Source organism: Malania oleifera, chromosome 10 (assembly GCF_029873635.1).
Source record: "Malania oleifera isolate guangnan ecotype guangnan chromosome 10, ASM2987363v1, whole genome shotgun sequence".
Classification (NCBI taxonomy): Eukaryota; Viridiplantae; Streptophyta; class Magnoliopsida; order Santalales; family Ximeniaceae; genus Malania; species Malania oleifera.
Genome location: NC_080426.1, coordinates 37,779,349 through 37,794,614, shown reverse-complemented (window position 1 = coordinate 37,794,614; position 15,266 = coordinate 37,779,349).

Here is a 15,266-nt window from a genome sequence, read left to right as displayed (position 1 = left end):
GAGATCCTTTTCTTCTCTCACATTCATGGTTACTTTTCACCCAAGCCCTTCAGCATATGAAATTTCATTACTGACTTTCTTTCTTTGATGAAAGCCTAGCAACGCGCTTGTTACTTCTTCCAAATTTAGGGTTTCTTTACCCCATGTTAGAGTCATAACCAAGTTCTCATACGTGTGAGACGCTGACAGGGAATTTTTTGGCATCAATGCCTTGTCATCTTCCTCGAATTTCACATCAACTCGCATTAAATCACTTATGATTTGATTGAATGCGTTGATGTGTTGGTTAAAATCCGAACCTTCTACCATCTTAAGCCAATATAACTTTTGCCTAATAAAAAGTTTATTCGTAAGAGACTTAGACATGTACTGACTTTCAAGATTTTACCAAACAGCCGCAGAAGAATCCTCTTCCATGATGTGATACAACACGTCATTGGCCAAACACAATCTAATAGTAGCCACAGCCTTTGCCTCCAATTCCTTCCAATTTGCGTCATCCATGCCTTTTGGTTGAATTCCGTTCAAGGCCTTCACCATTCCTTGCTGCACTAGCAAATCCTTCACCTTTCTCAGCCACAGACTGAAATTCCTAGTTCCATCAAACCTGACAACATCAAATTTCGTAGACGAAGTACCCAAAACCATTACAATAATAATTTGATACCAATTTGTTGTATAGATTGAATTGCACAGTGAAATATTGAATCAATCAAATGCAACAATCAATGATAAAATTACTAAACAACACAACCACGCAGTATGTATGAAAGCAATAACAACAACACAAGGAATTACATGGTTCGGCAATGCCTACATCCACAGGAGCAATCAACAAAGATTCTTACTATCTGGTGTCAAAGACACTAACACTGTTGCAAATACATCACAAATGACATATAAATAGAGTTCCCGGAAGCTTTCCCTTCAAACCTCAACCAACTTAACGTCCCTCTTTCAAAATTCAAAAATTTGCGCTGGGTTCCCGAGCCAAACCATCGATTGTTATAGCAAATTCGTCAACGGTTTCCCTGTTGCTTCTCAGCACTTTGATTTTCTACCATGTTCTCTCTTTGTACATGCATCCCCTTCAGTATATGAGCTACATATTACAACACTTGTCTTTATCAAATATCTTTTGTTCATAGTGCTTCAATTAATTTCTTTTATTTTTTTGAGGGGGTTCTTTTTCTTGAGATTTTCATTTCTTTAGGAATCTCAACGAAAAAGAGGTTGATGAGTTGACTATTTTGTTGAGTGTTGGATTCATTTGTTCCTTAGACGAGGAATGCCTCAAGAGTTTGGATTGGAGAGTCTTCTAGTTCTTTTTCTATGAAATCTTTCTTCTCTCGTTCGTTTAATTCTTCTAGATATCCATCTTCTCTTTGGAATAGTATTATTTGGAAATATAAGGATCCCTTCAAAATTCGGGCTTTCAAGCGGACTTTGGCTCTCAATAGGATTAGTATTATTGACTTATTGCATTTGATAAAAAAATACTAATGATTGTTGTAGGTAAGTATGCTTTACAAGGCAGATATTTGTTTTACGCTTTCAGATGGTGGTGAAGCTGGTTAGCACCTTTTTCTCCGTTGTTGTGTGGCTAAGGAGCTTTGGGGAATTTTTTTTTTGTCCTTTTATTTTCTTGTTTTTGAAGAGGCAATTGTTTTATCATGTTCAGTCCAAGCATTCCTGATGGTGAGGTTTTGGGGTTTTGGGGGAAGTAAGAAAGGAAAGGTGTTATGGCAGTGGGCTGTGTTTGCTCCATTGTGTACTTTTTTACATTGAGAGGAATGCTAGAATCTTTTTGAGGACTATTTCTTTTTTCCCTTCCTCTTCTTTTTGGGTGCACTCGTTGGGATTCTTTTGAGGAATTTTGATGTCTTATCTCCTACAAAATTGAAGGGGGGCTTTTTTGTAATAATTTGTTTGGTTCCTTCAGGGGGATGTCTTTTTCTCCACTTTGTAGTTCCTTCTTTATTCTACTAATGAAATTATTTTTCTATTTGAAAAAAAATTATCTTGTTTGTTGTTGGTCTATGCTGTATGTGTGCCGAGATGGAGTCCATGAATCTCAAAAGTATGTTCTTTCTTTGTTGCTCCACAAGTTTCAATTGAGAAATTGAATGAAAGTAACTATGTGCAATGGTCTAATTTTGTCAAAATCTATTTCACAGGCTTAGGAAAGTCCGAACATTTGTTTGAGTGCAGATAGATTGATTCTCTCTCTAAATTAGTGGAATCCTAGATTGCATGGGTGAATATGCATATAAATGTATACAAGGAAATTTAGGACTGTAAACTTTCAACTACAACAGAGAGACACGAGTGTCATTGAGGACTTTGGGAAGATGAAGTGCATCCATAAAGAGCTCAATGTTATGCAACCCATAACAGTAAGAGCAAGGGTAAAAAGAGCATATGACAGTTATTTGAGTCCTAGCATGTTTAAATCCTGAGTTTGAAATAGTCCGGTCCTAGATTCAGATTGTTGGCGGTGCAGAGTTGCCATCCTTTTTTGGCGTTTATTCTTGCATACTCTGCCTCTTCCAGAACCTATTTCTCAACTTTTTGGTTCTAGAGTTCTACCTCTATTTCCAAGGGGATTTCATTTCTTATGTGAGGTGGTTACTAGTAGGGTAGTAACAGAAGTTCCTAGGGTGGTTCAAGTAGTCATGAAGGAAGAGAAGAACGTGGCAAAGGCCCTCTGATGTAGGACAAAAAGCAAGACTTTAGGAAGATCCTTGTTGGAGAATAATTAAGAAGAATTGGATCAAGGGTTGTTGGGTTTAGTTAGTAGTTAATTATGTGTTTAGTTTAATTAGTGTAGTATTATGCATATTTGGGGGCTTGTTTGTAGTATTTGTGTACTCTAAGTATGTTCATAATTTAATATAGTTTTAGGGGCTTTTATGTAATTTCATGTGAAGAAATTTTCTTATAAATAGTGCGTAATCCATGTTGAAAGCACTTGTTGAAATTCAATTTGAGAAATCAATTTGAGTTCTCTCTTGTATCTCCTCTCACCTCCCTTCTCCTTCCTCTCTTCAATTTCTTCTTATCTACCATGCTGCAGAACCTTGATCCTGCCCCTGCATTATTTGGTATCAGAGCCCGACCACTATCCCATTCTTCCATTTCAATTCCCCCATCTTCCACTTTCTTCTCCTCCTCTCTTCTTCTTCTTGTTCTTTCTTTTCTCTGTTCTGATCTCCTGTTCTGTCCCTGATCCCCTGCTGCCCAGCAGCATTCTGCCCTCTTTCTTTTTCTTTGTTTCTCCTCCTCCTCCTCTTAATTCTCTCCCATGACTCTCTCAACTCTCTTTCTGATATCTGATTTCTGTTGCTGTTTCCTCTACTTGCAGCAGTTTCTGTCCAGAATTTCTTCAATCCTCCATCATCATCTTCTTCTTTTCTCTTCTTCATTTTCTTATTCTTTCCATTTCTCTGTATTTCTGAATTTCAGTCTAAAAAAATAAACAGGAAGAGCAGTTCTGAAATTTCAAAAATTGCAGTCGAGTCCCCTGTCTTTTGAACACCTCTTTCCTGGATGATTTTTGAGACACCTCCACTACCATCATAATCAGAAACCCCCGAAACCCCTTCCCTTAAAATTTCGTCGGCATCCAACCACTGGGTGAAGCTTCATGTGCTGGCCAAACCTCTTCCAACCGATGGCCTTTTGAAACCCTAAGTTCCTTCCATTTTCTCTTCACACCACCAACACTAGTGGAATCCCCATCCATTGATCTCCCCTCGCCCCAACTTTCATCACTGGAGGACCCTCACTGGTGGCGCAGGCGCCCCACGCGCTGAAAACCTACAACTGAGAAATTCCCAGTGTTCTCTATTTTCTACTTTTGCAAGAAATTGCTCCAGTTGTGAGATTTTGGGTTTTCTCCATGATTTTTTGAGCTGCAAGGAGGTATTTCGTTTTGGACACTATATTGCATGCAAGCGTGATAATTAGGCACAGAATCCTAGAAATTGTCACTGCCAGCATAAAAAATCAGGTTTTATTGCTGCAATTTGAGAGTTTTATAAGTGAATTTGTTTCATTTTCAGCATGACACTCTAGATCTAAGGTCGATTGAAGATATTTCTTGAAAATTAGGAGTCAAGTTAATGGTTTTGCATGATTAGATTGAGATTTGTGAGCAATTGTGCTAAGGGCTTTTGGTGATACATAGTTGTAGTATATATAATAAATCTAGCAATATGGTGACAGCTTATAGGAAAAATGAATGGCTTTTGTCATACTTTGAGCATAATATCAAGCCATTCCATATTTTTTTTAAGTATGAGAAAAAAGTCTGTCCTATGAATGTGATTTCTAGAAATGGAGTCACTTGTATGCAACTTCATTGGGAACCTCACCCAAAACCTTATGAGACATCTTGGGTTGATAACTCTGCTTTACATGTTTGTTAAAGATGTTTGGTTCCTATCCAAATGGGTGCTTATTTTGATAATGTTTGGTGTGATATCATACCTATAAAGATTGGCCATGCACTCCTTGATTCTTGTTGGTTGGTATGATTTGGGTGTGACTCAAGGACACGAGAACACCACCATATAGGAAAAATGATTGGCTTTTGTCATTTTTTGAGCATAATATCAAGCCATTCCATACCTTTTTTAAGTATGGAAAAAAAGTCCGCAAATTTATCATTGATGGAATTTGTCCTATGAATGTGATTTATAGAACTGGAGTCACTTGTACACAACTTCATCGGGAACCTCACCAAAAGCCTTATGAGATATCTTGGGTTGATAACTCTACTTTACATGTTCGTTAAAGATGTTTGGTTCATATCCAAATGGGTGCTTATTTTGATAATGTTTGGTGTGATATCACACCTATAAAGATTGGCCATGTACTCCTTGATTCTTCTTGGTTGTATGATTTGGATGTGACTCAAGGACATGAGAATACACATGTTTCCCCTATAATGGGAAGAAAATCATTTTGAGGTCAGTTCTACTAATTAACCAAGACAAAGAATCAGTTACAATTACTCTACTTGAAGATAGTACGCACAAGGAAATGAATGTGTTTGAAGACATCCAAAGTCTTTTAGACATTCCTATTGTAGGGTTTGTATTCCTGATGAGTTTATTGATGCTCATTCTCTATTCAAGTTTATGTTGCTATCAATGGAACATGGTTTCTTGTCTCACTCAAATGCTGGCTTTTGAAGAACCCAAATTTGCTTTTTGGTTATGATCCTCCAACATTTCAAAATTTGTGGCCGAATTTTTTTCTAACTAGGGGAGAGTTGATGTAGGACAGAAAGTAAGACCTTGGGAAGATCCATGTTGAAGAATAATAAAGAAGAATTGGGTTAAGGGATTGTTGGGTTTAGTTGGTAGTTTATTATGTATCTAGTTTAATTAGTAGTATTATGTGTAATTGGGGGCTTGTTTGTGGTGATTGTGTATTCTAGGGGTATGTTTGTAACATAATGTCATTTAAGGGGTTTATATGTAATTTCATGTGAAGAGGCTTGCTTATAAATAGTGCGTGAAAGCCATGTTTTACGCAGTTATTGTTGAATTTGAATTTGAGCAGTGAACATAAGTTCCACCTTGTATCTCCTCTTTCCTCCCTTCCCCTCCCTTCCTTTCTTCAATTTCTTCTAATCTCTCCCATGGCTGCAGAACCTTGATGCTGCCCCTACATCTCCCTCCAATACAAGTGTACTCATTGTGGATGAGGGGGTTATATGATTGACTTGATTGAGCAATGTTGGATTCTTCGTTGTAAGCCCCCACGCATCACCAATGTATCCACCATGGATTCCACTTATTGGTTCAACTATCGGGGAGGAGTATGTGTACTTTATCTGTTTCAAAGGAGGAGCGTTCGAAGTTTCTTCAATATCAAGCATCCCAATAAGCTTCTCTTCCCATTTCATCTATTGTTCAAATAGGCAGTCCTACACCTTGCTATTGTCCAATACCTGTCCCAAAGGTCCTTGGATTATAGATTTAGCTACTATTGATTGACAAGTATAACCAAATTCTTTTCTACCCTCTAGTATTTGGAAAACTTACCTCATGCTACCCTTGATGATGGGTTTGCTACTATAATAAAGGGGGTAGGAAATAAGGATGCTAAATCCTCCTTGTATTTCTCTCTCATTTGCTTTGTGTATTCCTAAGTTTTCCTTTATTCTCATAGTTGGCACCAATTTTATCTGGCAACAATTTATCAAAAACATAGGATTTTTTTTTATATTTATTTTCAAGTTGCTTATGAAAATGAAAAAAGAGTGCTTAAATCAAAATTTTCTAGATTTCTTCACAATATTTTTTATAAAAAAAAACTTAAATAGATGTCGTCTCAAATGTTTGTTTGTTCTGGCTATTACCCATATACTTGGGTGTGTCTTTTGTCAATGACTTAACTCCAGGAGTGGATAAGTTGGACCTCATGCCATCAAATGTATTTTTCTGGGCTACTCTTGTACTCAAAAGGACATCTCTGCTTTTGTTACCTTCTTTGAATCTGCATCATATTAGTCCAAGTCCTTAACCTTAATGAATGACTTCTATTGCCTAGTCTTTTTGGATTCTGTTCTATTATCTTACCTCACTCCCCCTCCCACGTCATCAAACTCAAGGAAGGAGAGCCACCACTAGATCCTATTGCTGCACCTTTGGTTTCCTTATTTGAGCTTCCCTCTATATTGATTTTCCTATTGCTGTCTAGGAAGGTAAATGCAACACTACTAGCATCCAATCTGTAATTCTATCTGTAGTGATTTTTTGGTCATGGTGTCACCCTCTACTACTTTTTGTTTCCAAACTATTTCTTCTTCTTGTTTTTGTGTCTAAAGCCTTATCTAGTTTGGGTGGAGGGCTGCAGTGGTCAAAGATGCATGCCTTACATGACAATGATACTTGCAAACTAGTGGCTCTTCTTGTTGATAGGTCTATGGTTGGATTTTGTTGATCGTACACTGTGAAGTTCAACCCTGATGGTTCTGTGCTTGCCTGAAGGCCCACCATGTTGCCAAAGGATATACTCAACTATGTGGATTGGACTATTATGTTTGACACATTTTGACTTTTTATCTCCTGTTGCATCAACTAGATGTGAAGAATACCTTCCTACATGGTGGTATTCAAGATGTCTATACGGAGTAATCACCTGGGTTTGTTTCTCAGAGGGATTTAGCACTCGTATGTTGTCTCAATAAATCTTTATATGTTTGAAGCAATCTCTTAGAGTATGGTTTAGTATATTCAATGGAAGTGGGACTTGAGTTTGGCCTTCAGTAATGTATGTTAGATTGCTCTGTTATCTGTCACCATGCTATTGTTGGTAAGATTTTGCTGGTTGTGTAGGTCAATGGTATTGTGATTATTGTTGAAGATGATTGAGGTGTCTAGAGCTTGAAGCGTTTTCTATTGACAAAATTCTTAGAGTTGAAATACTTCTTGCATATTTGGCAAATGACATAAATACTTCTTGGATATAAAAGTATCCAAATCTTGTATAGGGGGACTATTTTCTCACAAAGAAATTTTGTTCTAAACCTTTTTTATGAGAGTGCACTATTGGGATCCACATGTACACCCGTGGATCCTAATAACAAAATACTGTCACATGTGCATGATTTGTTGGCCAACCTTGGAGGTTGAACAATATCAAGGACTTGTGGGGAAGTTAAAACTATCCCATACTTTAGGTGTTTCGCAGCAAGTGGTGCAAGACAGTTTCTTGATTCTCCTAGAACAAGTCAATAGCATGTGGTTGTTCCTATCTTTAGGTGCCTCAAAAGTGCTTGTGGAAGAGGTCTATATCATGATCAAGGTCATACTTGAATTTGAGGAATATAGATGTGGATTGGGTTGGGTCACCCATTGACAAAGATCCACAAGTACTGTGCATTTGTTGGTGGTAACTTGGTACCTAGAAGAGTAACAAACAAATATTGGTGCCCTAATTGAATGCTAAATTAAGAGTATAGGGCCATGGTCCGCACTACATGTTAACTAGTTTGGTCGAAGAACATGTTGGAAGAATTTGGTTTTTCATGATCTTAGCCAATGGACACACAACAAATCTTAAGTCCCAATAGGTGGGGTTGGCTACAAGAATTTCTTTCGTCAATTCACCTGATCGAGGTCATTTTCCTAACCAGTCCAGGGACTGCTGGAAAATTCAGCCATTGCCAGGAAATTTCATGGCTGTCGCTGCCCTTCTCAAAACCTTCAAAACACTTCCATATTTCACAAAACCACCCATATAACCAGCAAAAGAATCCTCCAATCTGTAGACCTGCAAAATCCCATTGCTGGAAACCTGTTCATGCACCTCCATGCACTAGCCAAATACCAGCAGTGCCAATCCCATGTACCGGCACATGAGACACTTCCCAGCCACCTTTTGCTGCATTTTTTCCTGCAGAATGTCTTGATTGCTTCCATAGACCACAATATCAAGCTATTGGGCATGTTTTTTGTTAAAAAATCCAACCGGTTTTCAACCGTGCTTGTGGCAATCCAGTGGTTGTTGTTCGGTATTAGTAAAGTCTATTGGTGAGTCTTTGGAGTAGTGGCAGCGTTTATGCATTGATTTTGTGGGGCTGTGGCAGTGTTATATTAGGAAGATGCTTTGATTGTTCCCCTCTTGTGGAACTTGATGGAACACCAAATTGCATGGATGTGCATGCGTTTGGACGCATGTAAGGAGATTTGGGATTATGTCAAACTGCTGTATTCTAGTAACATTACATGTATGTGTGATTTATCCCTAGAGTACTTTTAGTTACAATAGGGAGATAGAAGCGTTACTGAGTTTGCAGATATGAAGCATATTCTTGAGGAGCTTAACATCATGCAGCCTATAACCGCCAATGTTTGCAAGATGCAGAAGTAGGGGAGCAGATGACAGTTCTTCGGTATCTAGTTGGTTTGAAACACGAGTTTGAAGCAGTTTGGTCTCTGATATTTGGTAGTGCAGAGTTGCCATCATTTGCCAATGTTTATACTTGCATCTTTGTGCTTCCTCTAGTACACATTCCCCTACCTCTGCACCTGCATCTGAGAGGACAAACTTTGCCACATAAGGTGATTTTTATTTTTAACCAAGTAGTCGTTGAAGTTATCGAGGTGGTTCGAGTGGCCATGTTGGAAGAGATGGATAAGGTAGAGGCACTCCTCGTAAATGCGCTCAATGTGGATGGGGAGGTCATTCTATTGAGTTGTCTTGGGATCTCCAAGGTAAACCTTCTTGTGTTGCCATGCAGCCGCCTTAGACACCACACCTTCGGGGCCAAATGAGGAGCAGCGTACTATATCTATGTGGGAGGAAGAGTATTCGAAATTCCAGCAATATCAGGCGTCCCAACTTTCTTCTCTTTGCATTGCATCCCTTGCCCAGACAAGTAACTGTACAACTTTCCTGTCATCCATTACTTCTCGTCTTGACAAGGGTTATAGATTCGTCAGCCATTGATCATATCATAGGTATACCTAATTTCTTCTCTACTCTCTAGTACCCTAAAAAATTACTTCGTGTTATTCTTGTTGATGGATCCACCATTGCCGTTAAGGGAATTGGGACCATAAATCCCATGTCCTCCACTTCTCTTCCTTCAGCTTTGTATGTTCCCAGTTTTCATTTCAATCTTATATCCATTAGCAAGATTACCAAATCCCTGAATTTTTTAGTAACATTCTTTCCTGATTTTGTGATCATTCATGATTTGAGACAAGTAAGACGATTGGCTGAGGGCATGAAGTTGGCGGACTTTTATCTTTGAGTCATTATCTCCTTCTATTTCCTGAACTGCTGCTGCCACGCCTCTTCAAATCCATTGTCACATTGGTCATCCTTTGTTGCAAAAGTTGAAACTACTAGTTCCTATTTTGAGTCTTGTGTCTAGTCTTGATTGTGAGTCTTGTCAGTTGGGAATGCATCATTGTGCCCCTCTTGCTTCCCAAGTCAATATATGGGCAGCAAACACTTACATGTTTGTCCATTTTGATGTTTGGGGTCCTGATTGAGTTGTGTCCAAATTGAGTTTCTGATGCTTTGTAACCTTTGTGGTTGATTAATTAAGGATGACTTGGCTATATTTAATAAATGATCGTTTTGAGTTATTTCATATATTTTGTGCCTTTTGTTATAAAATAAAGACTCAACTTGGCTTGCCAGTTCAAATACTTTGAAGTGAGAATGCTAAAGAGTATTTCAGTACTCAATTCACCACTTATATGACCCATTCTGATTTTGTTCATCAAGCATCTTGTGCCAACACTCCTCAACAAAATGGAGTTGCATAGAGGAAATATAGACATATCCTCGAAGTCACTAGCACCTTACTTTATCAAATGCTTGTACCCAAAGTGTTTTTGAGTGATGCTAGTCTTACTGCTTGCTATCTTATTGAAAAGATGCCTTCCTCTGTTCTTAGTGGTAAAATTCCCTACTTGGTTCTCTTTCCTGATTCACCTTTATTCTCTTTACATCCTTGTATATTTGGGTGTTTCTTTCGTTCATCAACTAACTCCCAAGGTGGATAAGTTGGATCCTTATACTATAAAATGTGTCTTTTTAGGTGTCTTTCTAGGCTACTTGTGCACTCAAAAAGGGTATTGTTGTTATAATCCTACTCTTCATCATTTTTTGTTTGAGCCGATGTTACCTTCTTTGAGTCTACACCATACTACCCTCAATCCCTGAATGCTTCTAATCTCAATAAATCTCTTCCTTTGCCTATGACTTCTTGTCATCCTCTTATTATTGTTTTGTTACATTCTATCATTTGTTACCCTTCTTAACTATCTTTCTAAAGCCTCAACCCACTCTAGATGGGGGAATGCAATGGTTGAAGAGATAAGTGCATTACTGGACAATGATACTTGGGAATTGATATCTCTCTCTTGACAAATCTGTGGTTGGTTGTCACTAGTTATATACCGTGAAAGTCAACCATGATGGTTTTGTGGCTTATCTAAAGGCATGCCTTATTGCTAAGGGATATGCTTAAGTGTATGTTTTGGACTATTCAAATATTTTTCCTTGGTTGCCAAAGTTACCCTTAGTACATCTATTCATCTCCTTGGCCACCAGTTGTCATTGGCCTATGCATCAGTTAGATGTGAAGAATGCCTTCTTGCATGGTGATCTTGAGGAGGAGGTCTATATGGAAGAACCACTTGGGTTTGTTGCTCAAGGGGAGTCAGGCTTAATATGTCGGCTCAAGAAGGCATTATATGGTTTAAAATGGTCTCCCAGAGCATGGTTTGGCCAATTCAGTGTTGTAGTACTTGAATTTGGCCTTCCATGGTGTGCGGTGGATCGCTTTTTGTTTTATTGTCATACTTCATTGGGTAGGATTCTTCTTCTTGTGTATATGGACGATTCAATTAAAGTGATGATGATCAAGGTATTTAGAGCCTAAAACATTTTTTGCAGACTAAGTTTCAAACTAGATTTGGGACCATTGAAATACTTCTTGGGTGTGAAAGTATCCATATTTGATATGGGAACTGTTTTGTCATAGAGAAAGTATATTCTTGATCTTTTGGATAAGATTGGGCTGTTGGGATCCGAGCTGGCTGATACACCCATGGATCTAAGAGCATTTTAGTGCTAGATATGTGTGATTTATTACCTAGTCCAAGATGATAGCAGGGACTTGTTGGAAAGTTGAATTATCTTACAGTCACTTAGCTAAGTATATCTTTGGCAACTAGTGTTGAGTCAAATTTCAAAATTCTTTGAGGACAAGTCATTGGGATGCAGTAATTGCGTTTTGAGATATCTCAAAGGTGCACCTCAGAGAGGTCCTTAATATTGAGATTAGGATCAGACTTATATTCAAGGATATATTGTAGATTGGGCCGGATCACCTTCAAGTAGAAGATCCACAATCATGTAACGTATCTTTGTTGGTGGTAACTTGGTTTCTTGGAAGAGTAAGAAACAAATCTTAGTGATTGAGTCAGAATGTAGGGTCATGGCTCACACTACATGCGAGCTTGTTTTGTTGAAAAACATGTTGGAAGAATTGGGTTTTCCACATTCTCAGTTAATGGAGTTGATGTGTGAAAATCAAGTTGGTCTTCATATTGCCTCCAACTCGGTCTTCCATGAGCACACAAAACATATTGAAGTTGATCGTCACTTTGTTTGGGAGAAACTTGTGCAAAAGCTCATTACCACTACTTATATGAAGTCTAATATGCAGTTTGTTGATTTGTTTATCAAAGCTTTTGGGGGTGCTCGTATTAAATTTATTTGTAACCTAGGAGCATATGATATCTATGCTCCAACTTCAGGGGGGAGTGTTAATGGTTATTTTAGTCATTTATTATTATTTAGTGTATTAGTGTTATGTTAATAAGTGAGAGTTAGTAAGAGTATTATAAATAGAGGAAGAGACCATCGTTGTGTTAGGTCTTCTGTTTTACTCCAAATTTCAACAAGGACTTTTGGGTTGTGCCTTCTTCATGGCTTCACGCACAGGGAACAAGGAGAAAAACTTGAGGTTTCAACTCAAGGAGAAGTAGTTTGGCAAGTTTCTAAACCATAACTTACATCAATGGGGAGATGAAGATTTGTAGCCTTTCTGGAGGGCTTTGAGCCAATGGGTTGGAGCAAAATCTCCTTCGTTCCAAATGAATTGGGAGTGATTCACAAGTTCCAACCGGAAAAAATCTCCATGGTTTCTATGCCGAAGCTATTATCATTGTTGAACTTGATTTAAGATATAGTTACCTAGGTCGTTTCCCCCTTAGTATGGGTGTAATTAGTACTAGTTGGTTTGATTTTACGCAACATCAATGACCAAATTGAAATATTAGTTTTCAATATTGCAAACTAATCTCAAACCGGAGAAAGTGTGTTGAGCTTACTAGAGAGGTTTCTAAGGATGATGGCTATTGGGAGGCTCACATCGTAGGCAATGGTAAGGCTGTTCACATTGGGAGACCAGAATGGTACAAATTTCAGCAGTGATAAGGTGAGGCTAGATGGGATAAAACATCCCCAAGTTGCCAAAAAAAAATCAACAAAAATCAAAGGTTTACACTTGGTGGAATAAGAGTAAGGATAAAGGGGCTGGTTCTGTTGAGGAGGCTTGCAGGACTGCTGAGAAGCCAATTAAATTCCTGAAAAATGGTGATGAAATTTTTACATTGAGGACTCGAATGGGGTGAAAATAGATCTAAAAAGAAGGTTAGTGAGGAAACCCAAAATGTGAAGAACTGGGGAGCTGTGTCAGATGAAGAGGGTAATTTGGATTGTGATTTTGATTGTGATGGAGGGCGGAGGGCTGCTCATAAATGAGGTTTGCAAACAAGGAGGCTTTGGATTAGATTAGTCAAATTTTATGGTGTGCCTTCTTGCAATCTCAATCTCCGGAGGATGAAATTGGAGGGAGATATTGGTTTAGGGAATGATAAAGAAATGAGGAGGAAGACAAGATTGAGCAGAATGAGATTGTTTGTTCTCCTTCTTTTATGTCCCATTTTCAACATGTGATGGATAAGAAGGGTATGCAGTTTGTCAATTGAGAGAGAAAGGAAGTCCGTTTGGATGGTGGTAAAATCAAGGCTAAGAAGGGAACAAAAGAACTGGCTAATTTCCAATGCTTTATCAAGCACGATGAGAAGGTGATGCAAGGGCAGCATCAAGGATCAGCAGCCATGGGAAAATTTAGAAGAAATTGAAAAGAGGAAGCAATAGGAAGGGAGGAGAGAGGAGATACAAGGGGAAACTCATGTTAACTTCTCAAATTCAAATTCAACATTAACTTCTTACAACATGGCTTTCACACACTATTCACAAAAAAAAAAATGAAATTACATGCATACCCCTAAAACTACATTAAATAAACAACTAACTAGCTAAGCACGTTTGGGTTTTGGACCCAATAAACTGTTGACCCTATTCTTTGACATAGGCCTCCGAATTGGGCTGAAATGATCCATCCAAATAGCTGCTTCTTGTCCTACATCAATTCTCTCCTTCCAAAAGAACTCGACTCCATTGAGTTGGGGACAGTACCAAGGAGCCCATCACTGTGGACAAAATCATCTCGTTTCACACAAAAGGAACCAACTGTGCGCTTCAACTTGGGAGCGGGAGAATTCGTGATGGCATCAAATCGTACTTCTTGTTGTCAATGGAGAGGGAATAACTATTCTTAATCATGTTTCACCTTCCTATCAAATAACCATGGTTGGCCCAAAAGGATATTACAAATTTTGAAATGAAGGATATCATACTGTATTGTCTCCTCAATGGAGCCAATCTTCAAGGTAAGCAATGATCATGGACCTTCAAGTTGGTTTATTCACCCAAAGAATTTTGGAGTTTGGATCCTTCTAGGGATTTCTCTTGTAAATATTTTTTCTTTTATTTGACTTGCAACCCTAATGAGGATCCTTTTGGTTTGTACTCTTTGATTGGGAAAGCTAAAGCTCCCTCAAAAATAAAAGTTTTTATTTGGACTGTAGTACTTGATAGAACTAATACTAATGATGTGCTTGAGAAGAGGAGGCCTAATAAGGCCTTATCACCAGATGTTTGTGTCCTTTGTTCGAGTAGTGGGGAGACTTGCTTACACTTGTTTCTTCATTACTCCTTTACTTGGGTTGTCTGAAATAAATTATTTAATGTATATGGTGAAGACTGGATTTGTCCCTCCACTTTGAAGGCTTTTTGCTTAATTTCTTTTAAAGGTATTAGAAATGGGAAGGATTGGAAAGCCTTGTGGCGATGCACTATTATGGCTGTTAGTTGGTGTGTTTGGCTGGAGATAAACGCCAGAATTTTCAAAGGGGTTGCCAGAGCTAATAATTTGGTTTGGAGTATAGTGATTTATCTTGCGTCATTGTGGGTGTCAGCTAATGGCTGTTTTAGTCATGTTTCTTTGGGAGACCTGCAGCGGGACTGGTTGGCTCTGCTTCATTAACTTGGCCTTCAGATTATGATGATCTCCTGATGTAATTTTTTGTTATTGTTTTAAAGGGAGGATTTATTATGCTCCTAGTTTTCCTTTCTTTTCCACTTTTTTCTTTTGTTGTACATTCTTTTCCCTCCTTTTAAATTTCTTTGTTTATAAAAAAAATTCTTGACTTTTTTGACACCACACAATGTGAGTGATTTTCTTCTGTTGTTTGTACTCAGGTGACATCCTCTTTAGCCCTTTAATGATTTTTTTTATTGATAAAAAATGAATAAATAACGTCAATGCTATGAATTTTTACTTTTTAAAGATTGATCTTGGTTACAAGAATTTA